Source organism: Talpa occidentalis, unplaced genomic scaffold, assembly GCF_014898055.3.
Source record: "Talpa occidentalis isolate TD23 unplaced genomic scaffold, MPIMG_talOcc4v2.1 talOcc4.11, whole genome shotgun sequence".
NCBI lineage: Eukaryota > Metazoa > Chordata > Mammalia > Eulipotyphla > Talpidae > Talpa > Talpa occidentalis.
Window position 1 is genome coordinate 73,380,400 of NW_023601104.1, and position 17,019 is coordinate 73,397,418.

The 17,019-nt window shown below is 38.7% G+C and overlaps 1 protein-coding gene across 5 annotated transcripts in view; it reads left to right on the forward strand.

Moving 5' to 3' along the window:
• GPHN (gephyrin) overlaps nucleotides 1–17,019 on the forward strand; it is a 451,561-nt gene that overhangs the window by 46,769 nt on the left and 387,773 nt on the right. The window lies entirely within an intron of this gene.

The following is a 17,019-nucleotide window of genomic DNA, read 5'->3' on the forward strand; positions in this document are numbered from 1 at the left end:
AGGTGATCTAGGTGAGTGTCAGGTGGGAATATGATTGTGTGTGTGTGTGTTTCACAGTATGGGTATATTTATACACACATATGTATATATCCATGTCAGTGTGTGTACACACTCCTTTATGAACCCCACCCCTTTCCTCCCTCCCCCGCCAGCATTTCCCTTTCCTGACTACAGTGACTCCACCAGACATTGGTTTTGATGTTTTTGATGTTCTCCTTATATAGTAAGGATTTTGCCACATGGCTGTGGTCAGAGTTGCCCATCTAGGTTGGAATTGCATCAGTGCCCTCAAATGTTTGCAGAGGAAGATTTTTGTTTTGTAGGGGAGGTGGGCTAGACTACATAGTTCTGGGTGGAGTTTCAACATTCTCCTCTTTTAACCGGTGATGGAGGATGAGAACAGAAAAGTTCTTTCTACTAGTGTTCCAGGAGTAATAAGTGAGTGTGAAGAAAACACAAAAAAAAATGTGTTTAAAGGAAACGGCACTTTGTGTCTTCTCTACTCTCAGTATTCAACTCATACTCAGAAAACTGCACTTCACGCTTCTGACACTGTTATAGGACAGGGAGAGGGGTAGCCCAAACCCCGCAAACCTGCCTATTCTATGTAGGGTTCTGCCATCCGCCGCATCAATACAAAACATATGAGACTTTAATGGGAACTTTAATAAAACTAGGAAACAATACAGGTAAGGCAAAGAATATAGTTTCTAAATGAAGCACCCAAAGTTACCCGTCCCCTCGTGGGTAAAAGTCCATCCAAATGGGATTGGCCCAGAGCAAGGCCCCAAAGCCTGCCACAAATCTACAGCATCTTCCAGTGGGGACCCACAAAAAAGGGTCAGAAACAACCAGACAAGCCCGGAAGGAAAAGAGCAAAATCAACATCAAGATAAAAGCTGCCATTGTCACCTCCCCATGGGTCTCACCCACATCTGTGTCACCCAGTCCACAACCAAAAGACAAGCGCAGTTTCTTCACATGTCTCTTGGCTCCATGCGCCTCCTCCAGGTCTCCTGGCTCCATCCTGCTTCCTTCCTCAGTCTCTTCTCCAGCTTCTCCTCTTCCTGCTCAGCTCCACCCTCCCTTGGGTGGGGCAGGGAACCTCCCCCTTTCCTGGGGACCACCCTGTTACAACACCATTTGTGTGAATTTTCCACACACCGAGCAGTGGTGACACCAGTTGGGTGTGTTCAAATTTAACTCAATCTTGACATTCCATGGAGTTCGCATCAGATCCTACCTATTCAGAATTCAGTCCTGTAAGACTTCCCCTTCACTTCAGTTGCCAGCGTCAAGACCAGGTTATTACCTGTGCTTCTGACTATATTCTGAAATTAGAGGTTTCCACGATTCCCTACTTAGGTTTGATTAATTTGCTCAAGTGACTCACAGAACACAGGAAAAACTCTACTTAATAGATAACCAGTTTATTACAAAAGGATGTACCTCAAGAACAGCCAGATGGAAGAGTTGAAAAGGGCAAATTAAGTGGGAAGAGTCACGGACTTCCATACCCTCTGCAGCCATACCTCTCTCCCTGAATCATCATGAATTCACCAACCCAGGAAGTGCACTGAGCCTCCTCCTTTTAGGTTTTTATGGAAGCTTCCATTCCTAGAATAATTGATTAGATTGTTGGCCATAGATAATTGTACTCAATCTCCTGTACCTCTCCTCCCCTGAAGTAAGGGGAGGATGTTATTTTGGTTGGCTCCCTTAGCAACCAACCTTTTATATCTAGAGGCTCTTCCAAAGTTATTTCATTAGCATAAACTCAGGTGGTTGAAAGGGGCTTGTTGTGAATAACAAAGGCACCTTTATCCCTTGCTCAGGAGATTTTGAGAGTTTTGTCCTGGAAATGAGAGGAAAAGCAAACACACACATACACACATTCCTTAATATAACCCCCCACTAGATTTGCAGCCACCAGGGAGATTTTATTCTCCCTTTATAATTCATTGTCAGTCTTAGTGGTTCATTTAAAATTTCTAGTTGTTTTTTTTTTATTATTTTTTAATTTTAACTTAATTTTATCATGTCAACTGGTGTTCTCAAAATTCTGAGAACTTTCTATAGAACTTTCCATCAAAATTTTCTAGTTTAACTTTCCATCCTATCTAGAGGCATCTGTCCCAGATTAGTAAAAGCTCCAGCCTTATTGCATCCACTAGGTGTCTTTCTACATATGTCAGGTTATACGTACAGTGGTTTTTGTTACCCTATGGGTTCAGAAAAGTTGTTAATTTGGAATTTTCCAGGTTTTTGTTTCTTGTATTGGTGGGAAGGACACTTTCTGGCCCTTTACGTCTTTGACTTTAAACTGGAAATCATGCTTTATAAATTGCTTTCATTTCTGTGCTGCTGTTCTTCATTAACTCATTATGTTGTTGTTTTTGGAGTCTGTGGATTTGGAGTGTGGGGTCCTTGGGTTCACCCTGGGAAAGGTTTCACCAGAGCTCCAGTTTCAGTAGCATGTGGTGAGTTCCCCAGGTGAATTTTTCCAAGAGACAGAGACATTAGCTATATTTAAAGAACAGGTTTATTAGGGAAGGGATAGAGAAGTAAAGTACACTTGCATAGACACAAGTGGGCAGGAAGAGCTGCCCCAGAAGGGACAGGCTTGCTAAGAGAGGCCTGCATGCATTATTGTTACAGGGCAGGGAGAGGGGCACCCCAGACCCCGCAAACCTACTTGCTCTAAAGAGATTCTGCCATTTGCCACATCAACACAAAACATATGAGACTTTAATGGGAAGGAACTTTAATACAATTGGTAAACAATACAGGAAAGGCAAAGAATATAGTTTCCAAATCAAGCACCCAGAGTTACCCGTCCCCTCTTGCGTAAAAGTCCACCCAAACAGGATTGGCCCAGAGCAAGGCTCCAAAGCCTGCCACAAGTCTAAAGCACCTTCCAGTGGGGACCCACAGAAAAGGATCAGAAACAACCAGACAAGTCTGGGAGGAAAAGAGCAAAATCAAAATCAAGACAAAAACTGCCATTGTTATCCTCACTACTGGTCTCTCACCCACATCTGTCTTACCTAGTCCACGACCAAAAGGCAAGTATAGTTTTGATGTCCATTTTTGGAGTTAGTGCGGGGTCCTGGGTTCACTCTGGGAAAGGTTTCACCAGAGCTCCTGTTTCAGTGGCATGCGGTGAGTTTCCCAGGCAAGTTTCTCCACAGAGAAACAGACAGAGATGGTAGTTGTATTTAAAGAGCAGGTTTATTAGAAAAGGGATAGGATATAGGATAGTAAAGGACATTTGCATAGACACAAGCGGGCAGGAAGAGCTGCCCCAAAAGGGACAGGTTTGCTAAGAGGCCTGCATGGTTGCAGGTGGGCAGCCTTGAGGAGAGTTGCCTCTGCTGCGGGAGGTCAGTGAAGAGAAGCCCCAGCCTGGTACAAGGTCACGGCAGGCAGATGGAGTGCTGCCGCATTGTGAAGGCTGTGTTAGGTTTGTTTTCTTTTTAAAGATTTATTTATTTATGCATATAAGAGCTGGGGCACAGGCCAGAGATGTGGGGGGTGAGAGGATCCACCAGAGACAGAGCAGGGAACAGAACAGGCAGATTGACTGAAATACACTGCTGAGGGGAGCAGCGGGCGAGACAGGAGAGGTCTGCCTTGCCAAGTGGGTTTCTCCCTGGCCGGCCAGGGGTCGAATTCGTGCTGCACTGGCTGTGGATTGCTTCATAGCATGGTGCTTAATCCCTTGCGCCACCTGGGAGGCCCTGGCTGTGTTAGGTTTTATCATCTTCAGGTTGGGGCTCATCCTTGTGGGTGGATGGTTTATGCCTCTGACACTCCCTATAGCAGTCTGATAGTTTCTGGGTGTTGCGCCTCCTGATCTGGGCATTGTTGCCTAAGGGTCTTGGTTTCTATAACTGGGTTAATGGATTTCGCTAATCCCTTCTACCCCTACCTTCTTGTGGGAGTTAGGTTCTTGACCTTGTATCTCCTTTCCTCCATCAGTTTCTTCAAGTGTCTCTGCTCCATGTACCTCCTCCAGGTCTCCTTCTGGCTTTCCATCTTGCTTCCTTCCTTCCTCAGTCTCTTCTGCAGCTTCTCCCTGCTCAGCTCCACCCTCCCTTGGGTGGGGCAGAGAACCTGGAACCTCCCCTTTTCCTGGGGACCACCCTATTACAGTTGCAGGCAGGTGGCCTTGACAGATCCCAGGCAGGCAGGAAGGCTGCTGTTCTACTGAGGGAGAGAGTTGGTGAAGAGGCACCTGCATAGTCACAGGTGGGCAGTGGGATTGCTGCTCCCAGCCAGTGCAGAGACTGCACTGATATAGTAGTCTTCTGTTTGGGAGGGGCTCATTCCTTGCGAGCTGTCAATTGGTTGCTAATTTTGGATAACTATGTATAATTTGAAAGGGACTGGAGATTCTACAATGGGCTCAATCTCCATATCTTTACCTTTGGGGTCTGTTGGGCTCAATCTCCATGTCTTTACCTTTGGGCCTGTGCTCTAGACAACTGTCTGATACCTGCTTGGATGTTGTGCTTTGTAGGTGTCCATGCTTAAGGATATTAGTGTAGTCTGAGCAACTGTGTTGATAGTTAGGCTGATCTCTTCTGCCCCACCTCCTTGTGTGAGCCGTTTCTTGTCTTGTGGCGCCTCCTTTTTTTAGTTATTTTTTTTTTCTTATTCTTGTCTTCCATCATTTAGGCCTTTCCTTTAAGTCATAAACATGTTTATAATAGCTGATTTAAAGTTATTGTATGCTTCCTTCTGTATTGTTATTTTAAAAAAATTTTAGAAGTCCCATTTTCTTGCTTGTTTAAATTTATAGTAGTTTTTTGTTGTTTGATAACCATCATGATGCACTTTAGTCAGCCTGATTGTTTTGAAGCTTTGTTCGATCTAGAATAACTGTGTTAGGGAGTAGACTTTCTGAATTAAATTTGAATGTGGGGAGTACTCAGAGTTTGCACGACTCTTGCTGGCCAGGACTGAAACTGCACAGCACTATGATTTCTAAAATACTAATTTAGACCAAAGCTTGCTAGTACTGCAGTCTCCAGATCTCACAGAATCTTCTCCCTACACATGCACAGTTCAAAATTTGCCAAAGACTTAAGCCATTTTTGCAGAGTTTGGAGCTTCTCTGTAAAGCTAACTACTTTTTGGCAAACTGCCCAGCAAATTCCATCCACACCAATTGCCTAAACTCTTATCAGTGCCTCCTTAGCTCATTGAGACATTGTGCTCTGCTTGAGTTCTGTCACCCTGCAGGGTAGTTTAGATGGAATGTGTCTTCAGGTACAAAACCTTGGCTGTTGTGGATCTTTATGTGTTTTCCTTCTCTTGGAATTCTCAGTCCTGGGCTGCCTCTTATCTACTGTCTGAAAGTAGATATTGTTTTATATGTTGTTTCAGTTTTATAGCTGTAGATGATGAAAGGACTGATCAGGTACTGATATTGAACACTCAGTTTCTCTCAGCCAACAAAAGGAAGCAGTTTGAGGAGAAGGAAAGTGCTTTAATTTGTCAACAAATGAGGAAGGTAGCAGACTCATGTATGAATGACCACCATCCTGGTCTTTGGCAGAGTGTGGGGTTATATATACAAAGGGAAAAAAGAGGAGATGGGAAAGGGTCTGCAAAGGGGAGGAGGGTGAGGTTCACATGGAGATGGGTGGGGGCCAGCTTGCTTTTTTTTCAACAACTGCTGTTTTACTCCCTTTTCCTTGGTATGCAAGAAGATAAACCTGTCAAATAAGGGGGAAATTGCAAGATATGGGGGAAGACAAACCTGTTAATTCTTATCTGAGAGGCCAGTCATTTGTAACTGCATCAATACCAGTTATTCCAGATATTCTGTCATGGGCAGAAGTGGAAGTTCTCTGTGTTTGTTTTTTTCTTGGTAAGTGAATTCTGTGTTCCACTCACAATGTTAACTCTTTACAGCTTACTTAATCCTTGTTTATTTTTTATGAAAACCACATTTTGTTATAATAATTTATAAGTAATTATTATTATAATCATTTTATAGATGAAGATCCTAAAGTATAGAGAGGATTTGTAACTGACAGAATAAATCCTAATAATGTAATATGTACAGGCATATTTTCATGATTTATTTATTTATTTTTTTTTGGCATAGGAGAACTGGTTGTAAGCCTGAGGTGTAGGGTGGGTGGTGGGAGGGGAGAGGATTCACCAGAGACAGAGTGGGGAGCAGAACAAGCAGATCTACTAAAATACACTGCTAAGGGGAGTAGCAGGTGAGACAGGAGAGGTCTGCTGCACCATATGTGGGTCAGCTCCCTGGCCAGGGCTCCCCCATAGAGGTGACAGTGCTAAGACTCAACCCCAGGCCACCAGTGGGGCCCATTTTTTTGTGATTTTTTTTTTTTGATCTTTTATATAAGATTGTTGGATTTTTTAAATTATTTAATTTTTTAAAAAAAGATTCATGTATATAAGAACCGGGGTACAGGCCAGAGGTGTGGGGGGTGAGAGGATTCACCAGAGACAGAGTGGGGAACAGAACAGGCAGACTGACTGAAATACACTGCTGAGGGGAGCAGCGGGCGAGACAGGAGAAGTCTGCTGCACCATGTGGGTATCTCCCTGGCCGGCCAGGAATGGAACCCACACTGCAGATGCTACGACAGCTTCACAGCGCTGTGCTTAACCACCAGAGAGGCCCAAAATTATTTAATTTTTTATACAATTTTAATAATGCAAGTAGAACCCAATCAGTTACATTAGAGGCTGGCAAACTTTCTTATAGTACCATGCAGGATAGAGCTCTCCAAAAATATTCAGATAGGTTTTCCCCAAGATATCCAGAGCAAGTTTTTTCCAATACATGTCACCTTGGCATGGGAAGCTAATAAGGGAAATAGAGGCCATTCAAGTCCCAAGAGAAATTTTTATCGTACTTTAAAGAATTAAGATTACACAGATTTAGCATCCTCTTCAGAAGTGATCTTTTTATTGGAGAAACCTGTCTGACAACAAGGCTAATATTTGGAGCATTTGGTTTTAACATACGAAGTCATCTCCTCCTTATTATGGGTACTCCTCCTCTTTCATTAATGCCCCAGATCCCCGTCTCAATTCCTTAGCTCAAGTAAATCCACAGTTTTTCCTTTAGACTTTAGAATCCATAGCCTTGTAAATTCTCCATATGTATAATTACATTTGGTCTTTTCCCCTTATTGTTTGCCTAATGTAATAAGTTCACTCAGTCAGCCTCAGAAGAACACATGGGAGAATTTTCATACGTGCCCCTAAAACCATTATGAATATTTTAGACCAACTTATAAATATTTTAGATCTACTTTTAGTAAAAGTAGACTTGTATTATCACTCAACTCTGCCTTTGTAGCTCAGAAATCCATTTATAAACAAATTGTTGAGGGCCTCCCTGGTAGCGTAGGTGGTTGAGCACAGCACTGTGAAGCTGTCCGCAGCCTCTGCAGCACAGGTTCCATCCTGGGCAGCCAGGGAGATAGCCACATGGCGCAGCAGACCTCCTGCCTTGCCCGCTGCTATCCTCAAGCGTGTCTTCGGTCTGTCTGCCTATTCTGTTCCCCACTCTGTTCTCTGGTGAATCCTCTCACCCTCCTGCACATCTGGTCTGTACCCTGGTTCTTGTATGCATGAATAAAAATACATCTTAAAAAAAAATAAACAAAGTTGAGACTGTGTTCCAGTAAAACTTTATAAAAACACATGACCAGTTTGTGGTAGTCATCATTTTCCTGAGATAAATTAGGGTTTCCTGTAGTTTTGGACCTACTATTTGCATGCATTTTCTGTTTTGGGTGTTTTTTTTTTTTTTTAACATTGTCATTTAGAAAACGTGGCCATTTTGTAGTGATATAATAAAGATCATCTCCAAACTTTATTTTTAAATAGGAAGCAAGAGAATTACTTAAATGATAAATTGCCTCATCCCTGTATAAAAAAAAGAAGTACTAGTTCTTATATATTTTCCTCTCTGAAGTAAGATATATATTTTTTGATGCTTGAACTTCTAAGTGGATGGGTTCATTGGTAGCAGTTAAATTAAAAGCAGCAGGTCATTTTCTCATCTGCTACATCTAGGATGCCTAGTATATAGTAACTTGCATGAATTTTGAATGAGTTATTGTGAAGAAATTTTTTAAAAATAATTTTTTAAATTTTATTGTAAAGAATGTCAATCGGAAAAATTTTCATAGTCGTAACAACAGCATTTTACATAGGGTTTTAACTAAGCATTTAATTTATGAATTGCACAGTCTTCCAATTGTTGGACTATCTCTATTTTGAGCCAGTTCGTTTTTTTTTTTAATTGTCTATTTTTTTTCTCAGTCTTGGTTGTATGGATTTCCAAATGATCCCTACTGTTAATTTAATGTAAGTCTTCTAAGCCCACTTGATGGAGCTCTTTGAGGAAAAGAATTTTATCTTATTCATCTATAATCATTAAGGAGGCCTTGGACTGAGAAGTAAATAGTTTTTTTTTTTTTTTTTTTCATTTGTTTTATGAACTGGAGATACTTTGAGTTTCAGAGGCTTAAGTAAATGCAGATTTCTAAATATTTTGCAGAATAAAACAAAAGACATCACAGTTTGGAGCAAACGGCAGGTTTCTCTTGGCAACACAGGGCTGTTGCTAGCTATTAAAGGGCTTTGAATGTAACAGAAACATTCTTAAGGCATTGTAGCATAGATTTGTCTGTAGATGTGAATTTTGGAAATTAAGCTGAATATGTAAGATAGTAACCAAAATATGTGGCCAACTAGGTTGTCTTTAAAAAGGTCTTGTTGGTTCTAAATTTTCAAATGGAATTAATCCCAGTCAGGTAGGCAGGATTTATCAGGAAATTCCGTATAGTTGATTACCATGAAGAGAGCCAAATTTTTCCACTGTGACATGGGTTCAAACTCCCAGGCTAAGGACTAGTAAGAACAGAGAAGTAGGGAGTATTTATAAAACAGAAACCAGTCCTGAAATCTTGAACACACTGGATTAGGGATATCTGAGACTCAAGAGCAACATTAGAGCCTGGGGGTGGTGTCTGATTTTTAGACTTGTTTACAAATCTGAAAGATATGGGACAGTGGTGTAACTTTGGCAGTAGTGTCTCTATCTGGTATGTGAAGATGACTAGTACTAAGCCCTTACAGATAAGTGGGTAAGACTATTTGAAAAGAATTACTTTCACCTAGAATGTTCTGGGAGTCTAATTGTTATGTTAAGATACACAACAAGAAAATGAGTTAGAGAGATAGGATGCAGAGCTGGTAAATATAGTAGGATCATCTTTATTCCTGCTTATCCCTAGAGGTTTGTTTGAATCTTGGACTGTGAAGTATCTCTCACTCATATACACATATGCATATGTACATGCATGCATGTATACACACATATAGTACATTGTAGGTTCTCATTAAATACTTTTTGAGTGAATAAGTAAATGAAGACGGTCATTCAGCTTTCCTAGGGCTATTAATACATCTGAGTTTATGTGAATTATTTCCTGTATGTGACTATGGGAATGAAAACTCATCACTTCAGAAGTTGGATATAGATTCTCCAGGTTAAATTACAAGTTTAGATGCTAGATTTTATGGTGTCATTTTTGTTGATTTTGTTCACTATTATATGCTGATTGAGTAAATAATTATTGAATACATTTAGTTTAGTGATTACTTTGTGTCTTTGCTAAGTAGATGTCTTTCCAGGGTCATTAAAGGATGTTCATGTACTGAGCGCTGTGGTTTCCATTAAGAAAGTATAAGATGTACTTCCTGCCATTAAGGAGCTAAAGTTAAGGTAGCTCATAGAAAGGTAGGTTAACTATGCCAGTGAGTAAATAAAGAGTGCAACGAGTGATGTTTAAGAAGAAAATGTTTACACCTGTACATTCGAAATTGGATAATGGCAACCTGGTTAGTATGTTGTAGACATTATTCTCTAATAGTCTATTTTTAATAAGCTACTATTCAAAGGAATAGAAAGTACAGGTATTTCACATTTGAATTTGAATTAGAAGAAAGACATCCAGTTTTCAGTCTAGGTGTGATTAGGTCATTTATTAATATTTCCAAATGAAAATATTTAAAATCCTAGTTAGGCTATAGTAGGAAAGAAATATTCTGTGAATAATCATTAACCACATTTGAGATTTGATTTGTTCAATATAATAATTTATACAAATTGTTCAGGATATTGTTCCATGTTTTTGGTAAAAAGCACATTAGTGTTCTTGGTTAAGCTTGTATGCCCTGTTTCTTGCTATGACACTTCAAGTTGAATTATTAGATCCATTTTGATTTAATGGGATCAGGGCCAGCATGATGTAACATCTATTATTATTACCAGGGGAAAAAAGAAAGGAGATTTATTTTTATTTCTTATTTTTTAGTCAAATTGTTTCTTTATTCAGTCTCAAAAGAAATTTCAACAAAAGAATATGAGTAAACAGGTGCTTTGATTCTGAAAAATAGCTTGGTTACAAATAGCAATTGTATTTGAACTTTAAATACATTCTCTTTCTAGTACATTTAACAGATTGTATAATATTAAAAACCTCCCTGAAGTACTTCTAGTACTTATTACTTTATCCATTATCATCCCATGATTTTTTGTATTTTTTTGTATCCATTATCATCCCATGATTTTTTGTATTTTTATTGACACTCTTAGTCTTGAACATATATTGACAGCAGTTAGGAATAAGGGTGGGAATTGGATGGAAACCAGTGGAATCAACAAATGGTTGAGTTTCCAAGTTTAGGGCAATTCTTGTAGTGCTAAAAGAAGTTTAAAGAATTCTCAAGCAGGTTCTAACACAGCCACTTATCTGAGAATATTCTCTTCCTCTTGGAGAATCTTAGATATGTGGCTGGAACTTTGGTTGGGTATCTTTGCTTGCGTAAGATTTCTTCTTCTTTTTGGGAAATATTTTTGGGCAAGCTTCTGTATTTCAAACTATATTATAAAGCCATAGTAATAAAAACAGTTTGATACTGGCATAAAATAGGCACATGGACGAAAGGAACAGAATAGCAAGCCCAAATTAAATTCTGGCATGTATAGTAATATTCAGGAATCAAGAATACCTAGAGAGAAAAGGATTGTTTCCTAAACAAATGGTGCTGGTAAAACTGGATAACTATATGCAGACCAATGAAATCGAACCCATAGTTCATACCATTTACAAAAATTAACTCAATGTGGAACAAAAACTTAAATGTGTGACTTGATACTGTAAAACTCCTTTGAAGAAAATGTACAGAAGAAACTCATTGGTGTTGGTCTTGGCAATGATTTTTTGGATTTGACACCAAAAGAAAAATGAGTATTTGGTGACTGTATCAAAAGTTTCTGCACTAAAAAGCTTTTGCACAGCAAAATGGAAAACCAGCATACTGAAAATATGTGAAAATATCTGCATCATATAATTTAATAAATTCAATAAATTTAATCCAAAATATGTAAAGAACTCATTTAACTCAACAGCAAAAAACCTAAACAATCTGATAAAAAAATGACAAGAAAATTTGAATAGATTTTTTTTTTCAAAGAAGATATATAGATAACCATCAGTAGGCACATGAAAAGATACTCAACATCACTAGTCATCAGGGAAATGAAAATCAAAATCACAATTAGAATATCATACAAATCAGAATGACTTATCAAGAAGACAACAGGCAACAAGTTCTGGCAAAGATACAGTTAAAATGGAATCCATCTGATGTTGGAAATGTTAATTGGTCCAACCATTATGGGAAATGATATGGTGATTCCCCCCAAAGTTAAAAATGGATCTACCATATATGATTCAACAGCTCATCTTCTGGATATATACTCAAGGGAATCTAAAACAGGATTTTAATGAGCTGCACTCACTCCCACATATATCGCAACATTATTCACAGTAGCCAGTATATAGAAATGACCCAGGTGACGGGCCCCCCTGGTGGTCCAAGGGTTTAAGTTTCAGCACTATGAAGCTATTGGCAACCACTGCAGCATGAGTTCAATCCCTGGCCAGGGAGCTAACCCACGTGGAGCAGCAGACCTCTCCTGTCTTGCCTGCTGCTCCCCTCAGCAGTGTATTGTAGTAGATCTGCCTGTTCTGCTCCCCACTCTGTCTCTGGTGAATCCTCTCACCTTCTGCACCTCTGGCCTACACCCCAGCTCTTGCATGCATAAATAAATAAATCTTTTTTTAAAAAAAGAAAGAACCCATGTTCCATCAATGAATGAATGAATGAAAATGATGTGATATATAAACACAATGGAGTATTTTTCAGCCATGAGAAAGAAGGATGTTCTTTCACTGGCCACAACATGGATGAACACTGAGGATATTATTTATTTTAACAAGAAAAGGGGCATTTTATTTTTTTAAAGATTTATTTATTTATACAAGCACTGGGTACAGTCAGAAGCGCAGGAGGGTGAGAGAATTCACAGAGCCAGAGCGGGGAACAGAACAGGCAGACTGAGAAATACACTGCTGAGGGGAGCAGTGAGTGCGGCAGGAGAGGTCTGCGCACCATGTGGGACCCTCGCCGGAGGCTGGGGATCAAACCAGTGCTGCAGAGGCTTCGGGAAGCTTTGCAGCCCAGTGCTCAACCGCTGCGCTACCAGGGAAGGCCCAAATGGGGCATTTTATAATAGTTCATCTCTTTCATACAAAAGAGATGGGAGCAAGAATGTATTGAGAATATACTAGTTTTAATTAGATGAGTATATTGTTCTGTTGGCAGTACTGAGGGAATAATATGAAGGTATTTTAGCTTTTCTTGTTATTTACATCAAAAATCCCTAGCCCTACCATATTTCCCAAATAAACTACATTTTATATAGAAGGTATGCTTGCCATGAAAATTGAAGACAAGTCTTTTAGCCATCTGCTCTTCCAGACATATCGCTGACTTGAAGTCTCTGTTACATAGAAATCATCTGCATTAATGTACACATTTTGAAGATAAGTAAACAGGGTGCAGAGATATTTAGTAAATCAACTAACATAAGTGGTAGAGTTGTGATTCATACCTAAGGCTGAATTCAGTTCTCCTTCAATTATACCATACTGTGTCTCTCGTGAAAAATGAAAAATTCAAATTTATTGTAAAATAGCTAAAAGCCAAACATTTTCTTTATAAAAGAATTACGATTCCTTTAAAAGTCATCATGAGCATTTCACAATTTTTGTAAAATAAAAATAACTTGCAAAATTAAATTTGTTTAACTTTGGGACATAAGTGAATTATGCCTGTGTAATCTGTCATAGTTCTGTCAGGGAAACTAAACCACTATGAATGTTATGAAATTAAAGATTTTAGATATTTAAGCTTAGACAAATAAGGGAAAAACTGGGAACTAAGAATCTGAAGTGGGTAATCAAATGTCTAGAACAGATTACTAATCACCCCTTTGAGACACTAATCTGGGTAGATAAATTAGAGTTTACAAGGAAATATGGGAAGCCAGGAATTTGAAACTGTTGGAGTGGGATCACACACAAAGAATAACTAGTGCATGAGTTTATAGAAGGCTGTTACCCTTGATTCTTTCTTTTTTATTTGTTTATTTTTTTTAAAGACACTATTTTTTTTTAAACTTTCCCTCTACTCTTTTTTTTTTTTATTATTATTTATACAAGCACTGGGTACAGTCAGAAGCGCGGGAGGGTGAGAGAATTCACCAGAGCCAGAGCAGGGAGCAGAGCAGGCAGAAGGACCGAAGTACACTGCTGAGGGGAACAGAAGTCTGTCCGCCATGTGGGATCCTCCTCCTGTGGCCGGGGAGCAGCGGGGGATCGAACCGGCGCTGCAGAGGCTGCGGGCAGCGTCGCAACCCAGGGCTCAACCGCTGCGCCACCGGGGAGGTCCGACTTGATTCTTTCTTACCACATCTAATTGCGATGATCTTCAGAAACTGAGTTGTTTCACTTGTGCTATCAAAAGTGTCATGTACATTTCTTTGGATTATCCTAAAACTAATCAGGAAAGGGGTTTCTGGGAAGTGTTCTGACTTATCCACATGGACATTATAAAACCACCACAATATGGTTAGGACCTCATACTATAAAAATTATGCTAAGCAATTGGTTGATGTACTTACATAATATTAGCAAGAAATATACTGACAGATACCTTTCATGAGTAATTCAGCGTGAGATTTTGGGTGAAGCAATAGTATTTTGGAGACTGCATCCTAAACATATGTTGACTTTATGACCAAGTTGATTAATTGTAGTCATTTTCTCTTCTATAAAAATACAGATACAGTTTCATGTGGTAAATATTAGGAAAATTAAAAAATGGAAACGGGCCTTCCTGGTGGCGCAGTGGTTGAGCGCTGGGCTGCGACGCTGCTTGCAGCCTCTGTAGCACCGGTTCGATCCCCGGCCACCAGCAAGGGCCCCACATTGTGTGCAAACCTCTCCTGCGACCCGCTGCTCCCCTCAGCAGTGTGTTTCGTCAGTCTGCCTGTTCTGCTCCCTGCTCTGGCTCTGGTAAATTCTCTCACCCTCCCGCGCTTCTGACTATACCCAGTGCTTGTATAAATAAATAAATAAATCTTTAAAAAAAATTAAAAAAAAAATAAAAGGAAAGCCTTCTACTTTCCCCCAGCATTTTACTATGAAAATGTGTTCTAACATACAGCAAAAGTGGGACAATTTTGCATTGAATATCCCTATAGCTACCACGTAGATTGCTATTAATATTTTATTATTTTTGTTTCATCATTCATATCTAGCCGTCTGTCTATTCCTCATTTTACTGTTAATCCATTTTATTTTTGTTCCCTTCTTAGTAAATTGCAAGCATCAGTACTTTTCTCCCTAAATGTCTGTCTCAAGATGTTATTAATTAGAATTCACAATTGATGTATAGCTCTTTTTTCTTCTGATGTAAAATTTACAAACTGTGAAATAAACAAATACCAAGTTTATGATCCCTGAGTTTTGACAAATTGCAATCCAAATAATTTTACTATAAACTGAATTTTTTTTGTCCCTACCAATTTCTTCTATAGATTAATCCATAGTGGGATGTTATTTGGAGTTGGGGCATATTGGATGAGGTTAGATCATCAAGGTGGAACCCTCATGAGTAGAATCAGTACTTTACAAAAGAGACTCCAGATTACTCCCTTGTGGTTCCTTCTGTGATTTGAAGATGCAGCCATGAGAGAATACAGCAAGAAGATCTTAGTCTGTGAAATGGGAAGCAGGTCTTTGCCAGGCCTATATCTTGCACTTCTTAGCTTCCAGAACTGTGAGAAATAACTTTCTTTGTTTAGAAGTCATCCTGTCTGATATTTTTGTTATACCAGCACATAGACCAGCAGAACAAAATAGACCCCAGAAATAAACTCCCTGCTTATCTGGTCAAGTATTATTTGCCATGGTGCCAAAACCATTCAATGAGGAAAGGATAGTGTCTTCAACAAATTGTCTTGGGAAACCTAAATAGCTTCATGCAGAAAAATGAAATTAAACCCAATCACACCAATCACAAAAATTATCTTGAAATGGATTAAGCGCATAGGACCTGATGACCAAAAGAAAGAAAACATAGGGAAAGTCTTTGACATTGGCAGTTGTTTTTTGGATTTCACACTAAAAGCTCAGGGAACAAAAGGCAAACTATAGAATGGGAAAAACATTTTGTGAACTATTGTTATGTAACAGATATGTAGTTTATATCTGAAATAATATAAAGAACCCTTACAACAAAACAACAAAAATAAAAACAATCTGATTAAAAAATAAGCAGAAAAACTAAAAAGATATTTACCTAAGAAGTCATGGAAATTGTTAGCTAGTATATGAAAAGATGTTCACTATAACTAATCATGAGAGAAATGCAAATCAAAACCACAATGAGATATCACCTAATAGGGATCAAGAAGAGACAAGTTTTGGTGAGGATGAGGAGGATATTTACTGTTGATGGAAATATAAAGTGATTCAACTACTATGTGTAACATTATAGAACTTTCTCAGAAAAATATTAGTACTACAATACTATATTACTCAGTAATCCCACTCCTGGGCTTATATCCAAAAAAAATGAAAACAGGATATCAAAAAAAATCTGCACTCCCATGTTTATTACAGCATTATTTACAATAACCAAGAGAGGAAAACAGCCTAAATATATATCAACAGGTGAATGACTAAAGAAGTGGTACAAATTATTTTTTGTGTGTGATGTGCAGTAGAGGAATCCCCTATACTTTCCTTGAATCAGTGAATGGAAATGACCATGTGTTATATTTTATATTAGATTATGTTTTACTCAAAATATGATTGAGTGGATACTATATATATTATTTCTTTAATGTGTTTCTGGGTTAAAAACAAAGATTTGAGAATAGAAGTAATCACAAACCATATGGTAGGGTCTTAACAGCTCTCTGAAAGGTAACATTAGGAAATCACCACCCTGGAACAACTGTGTGCATGTGATAAATGATTTTGTGGGAGAAAGGAATTGATTGTGATGGATGATCTAATGCAGTGCTAGTATTAAAAAAAAAATTGCTTTGAAATGTTCCATTCTAATTTAGAGTCATGTAGAGATGTAATGCCTACTATTAAAGCTATAAAGTATTTGTTGATATATACTTTCTTATACACTATTATCTTTGCAACAATAAGAAAGCTTACCTGGGCTTTTACAAAATAAAAGTTATCTGTTCAGTTTGTTACCTTTGGTGATGTGGTGGTGAATCTCATAGCCAGCAGCAGTATGGACTAGAAAATCTATTATTGAAGATTTTGAGTCATGTTGCGGAATTTTCTTTATTTTTTAAATTTGATTTACCGAGCTATATCAATTTTACAGATGAATTTTCACCTCTATATGTATAAGCCTTACCTTACCCAATGGTTCTAGAACTATTCCCCCTATCTCTAGCCTTCCCTCCAACTTCTTTCCTCCTCCCTCTCAGGTAATCTCTATTATTTTACACAGTCTACGGCTTATTTTTGTTTTGATTTGTTAGTTCATTTTCCTTAGTTATTTATATTC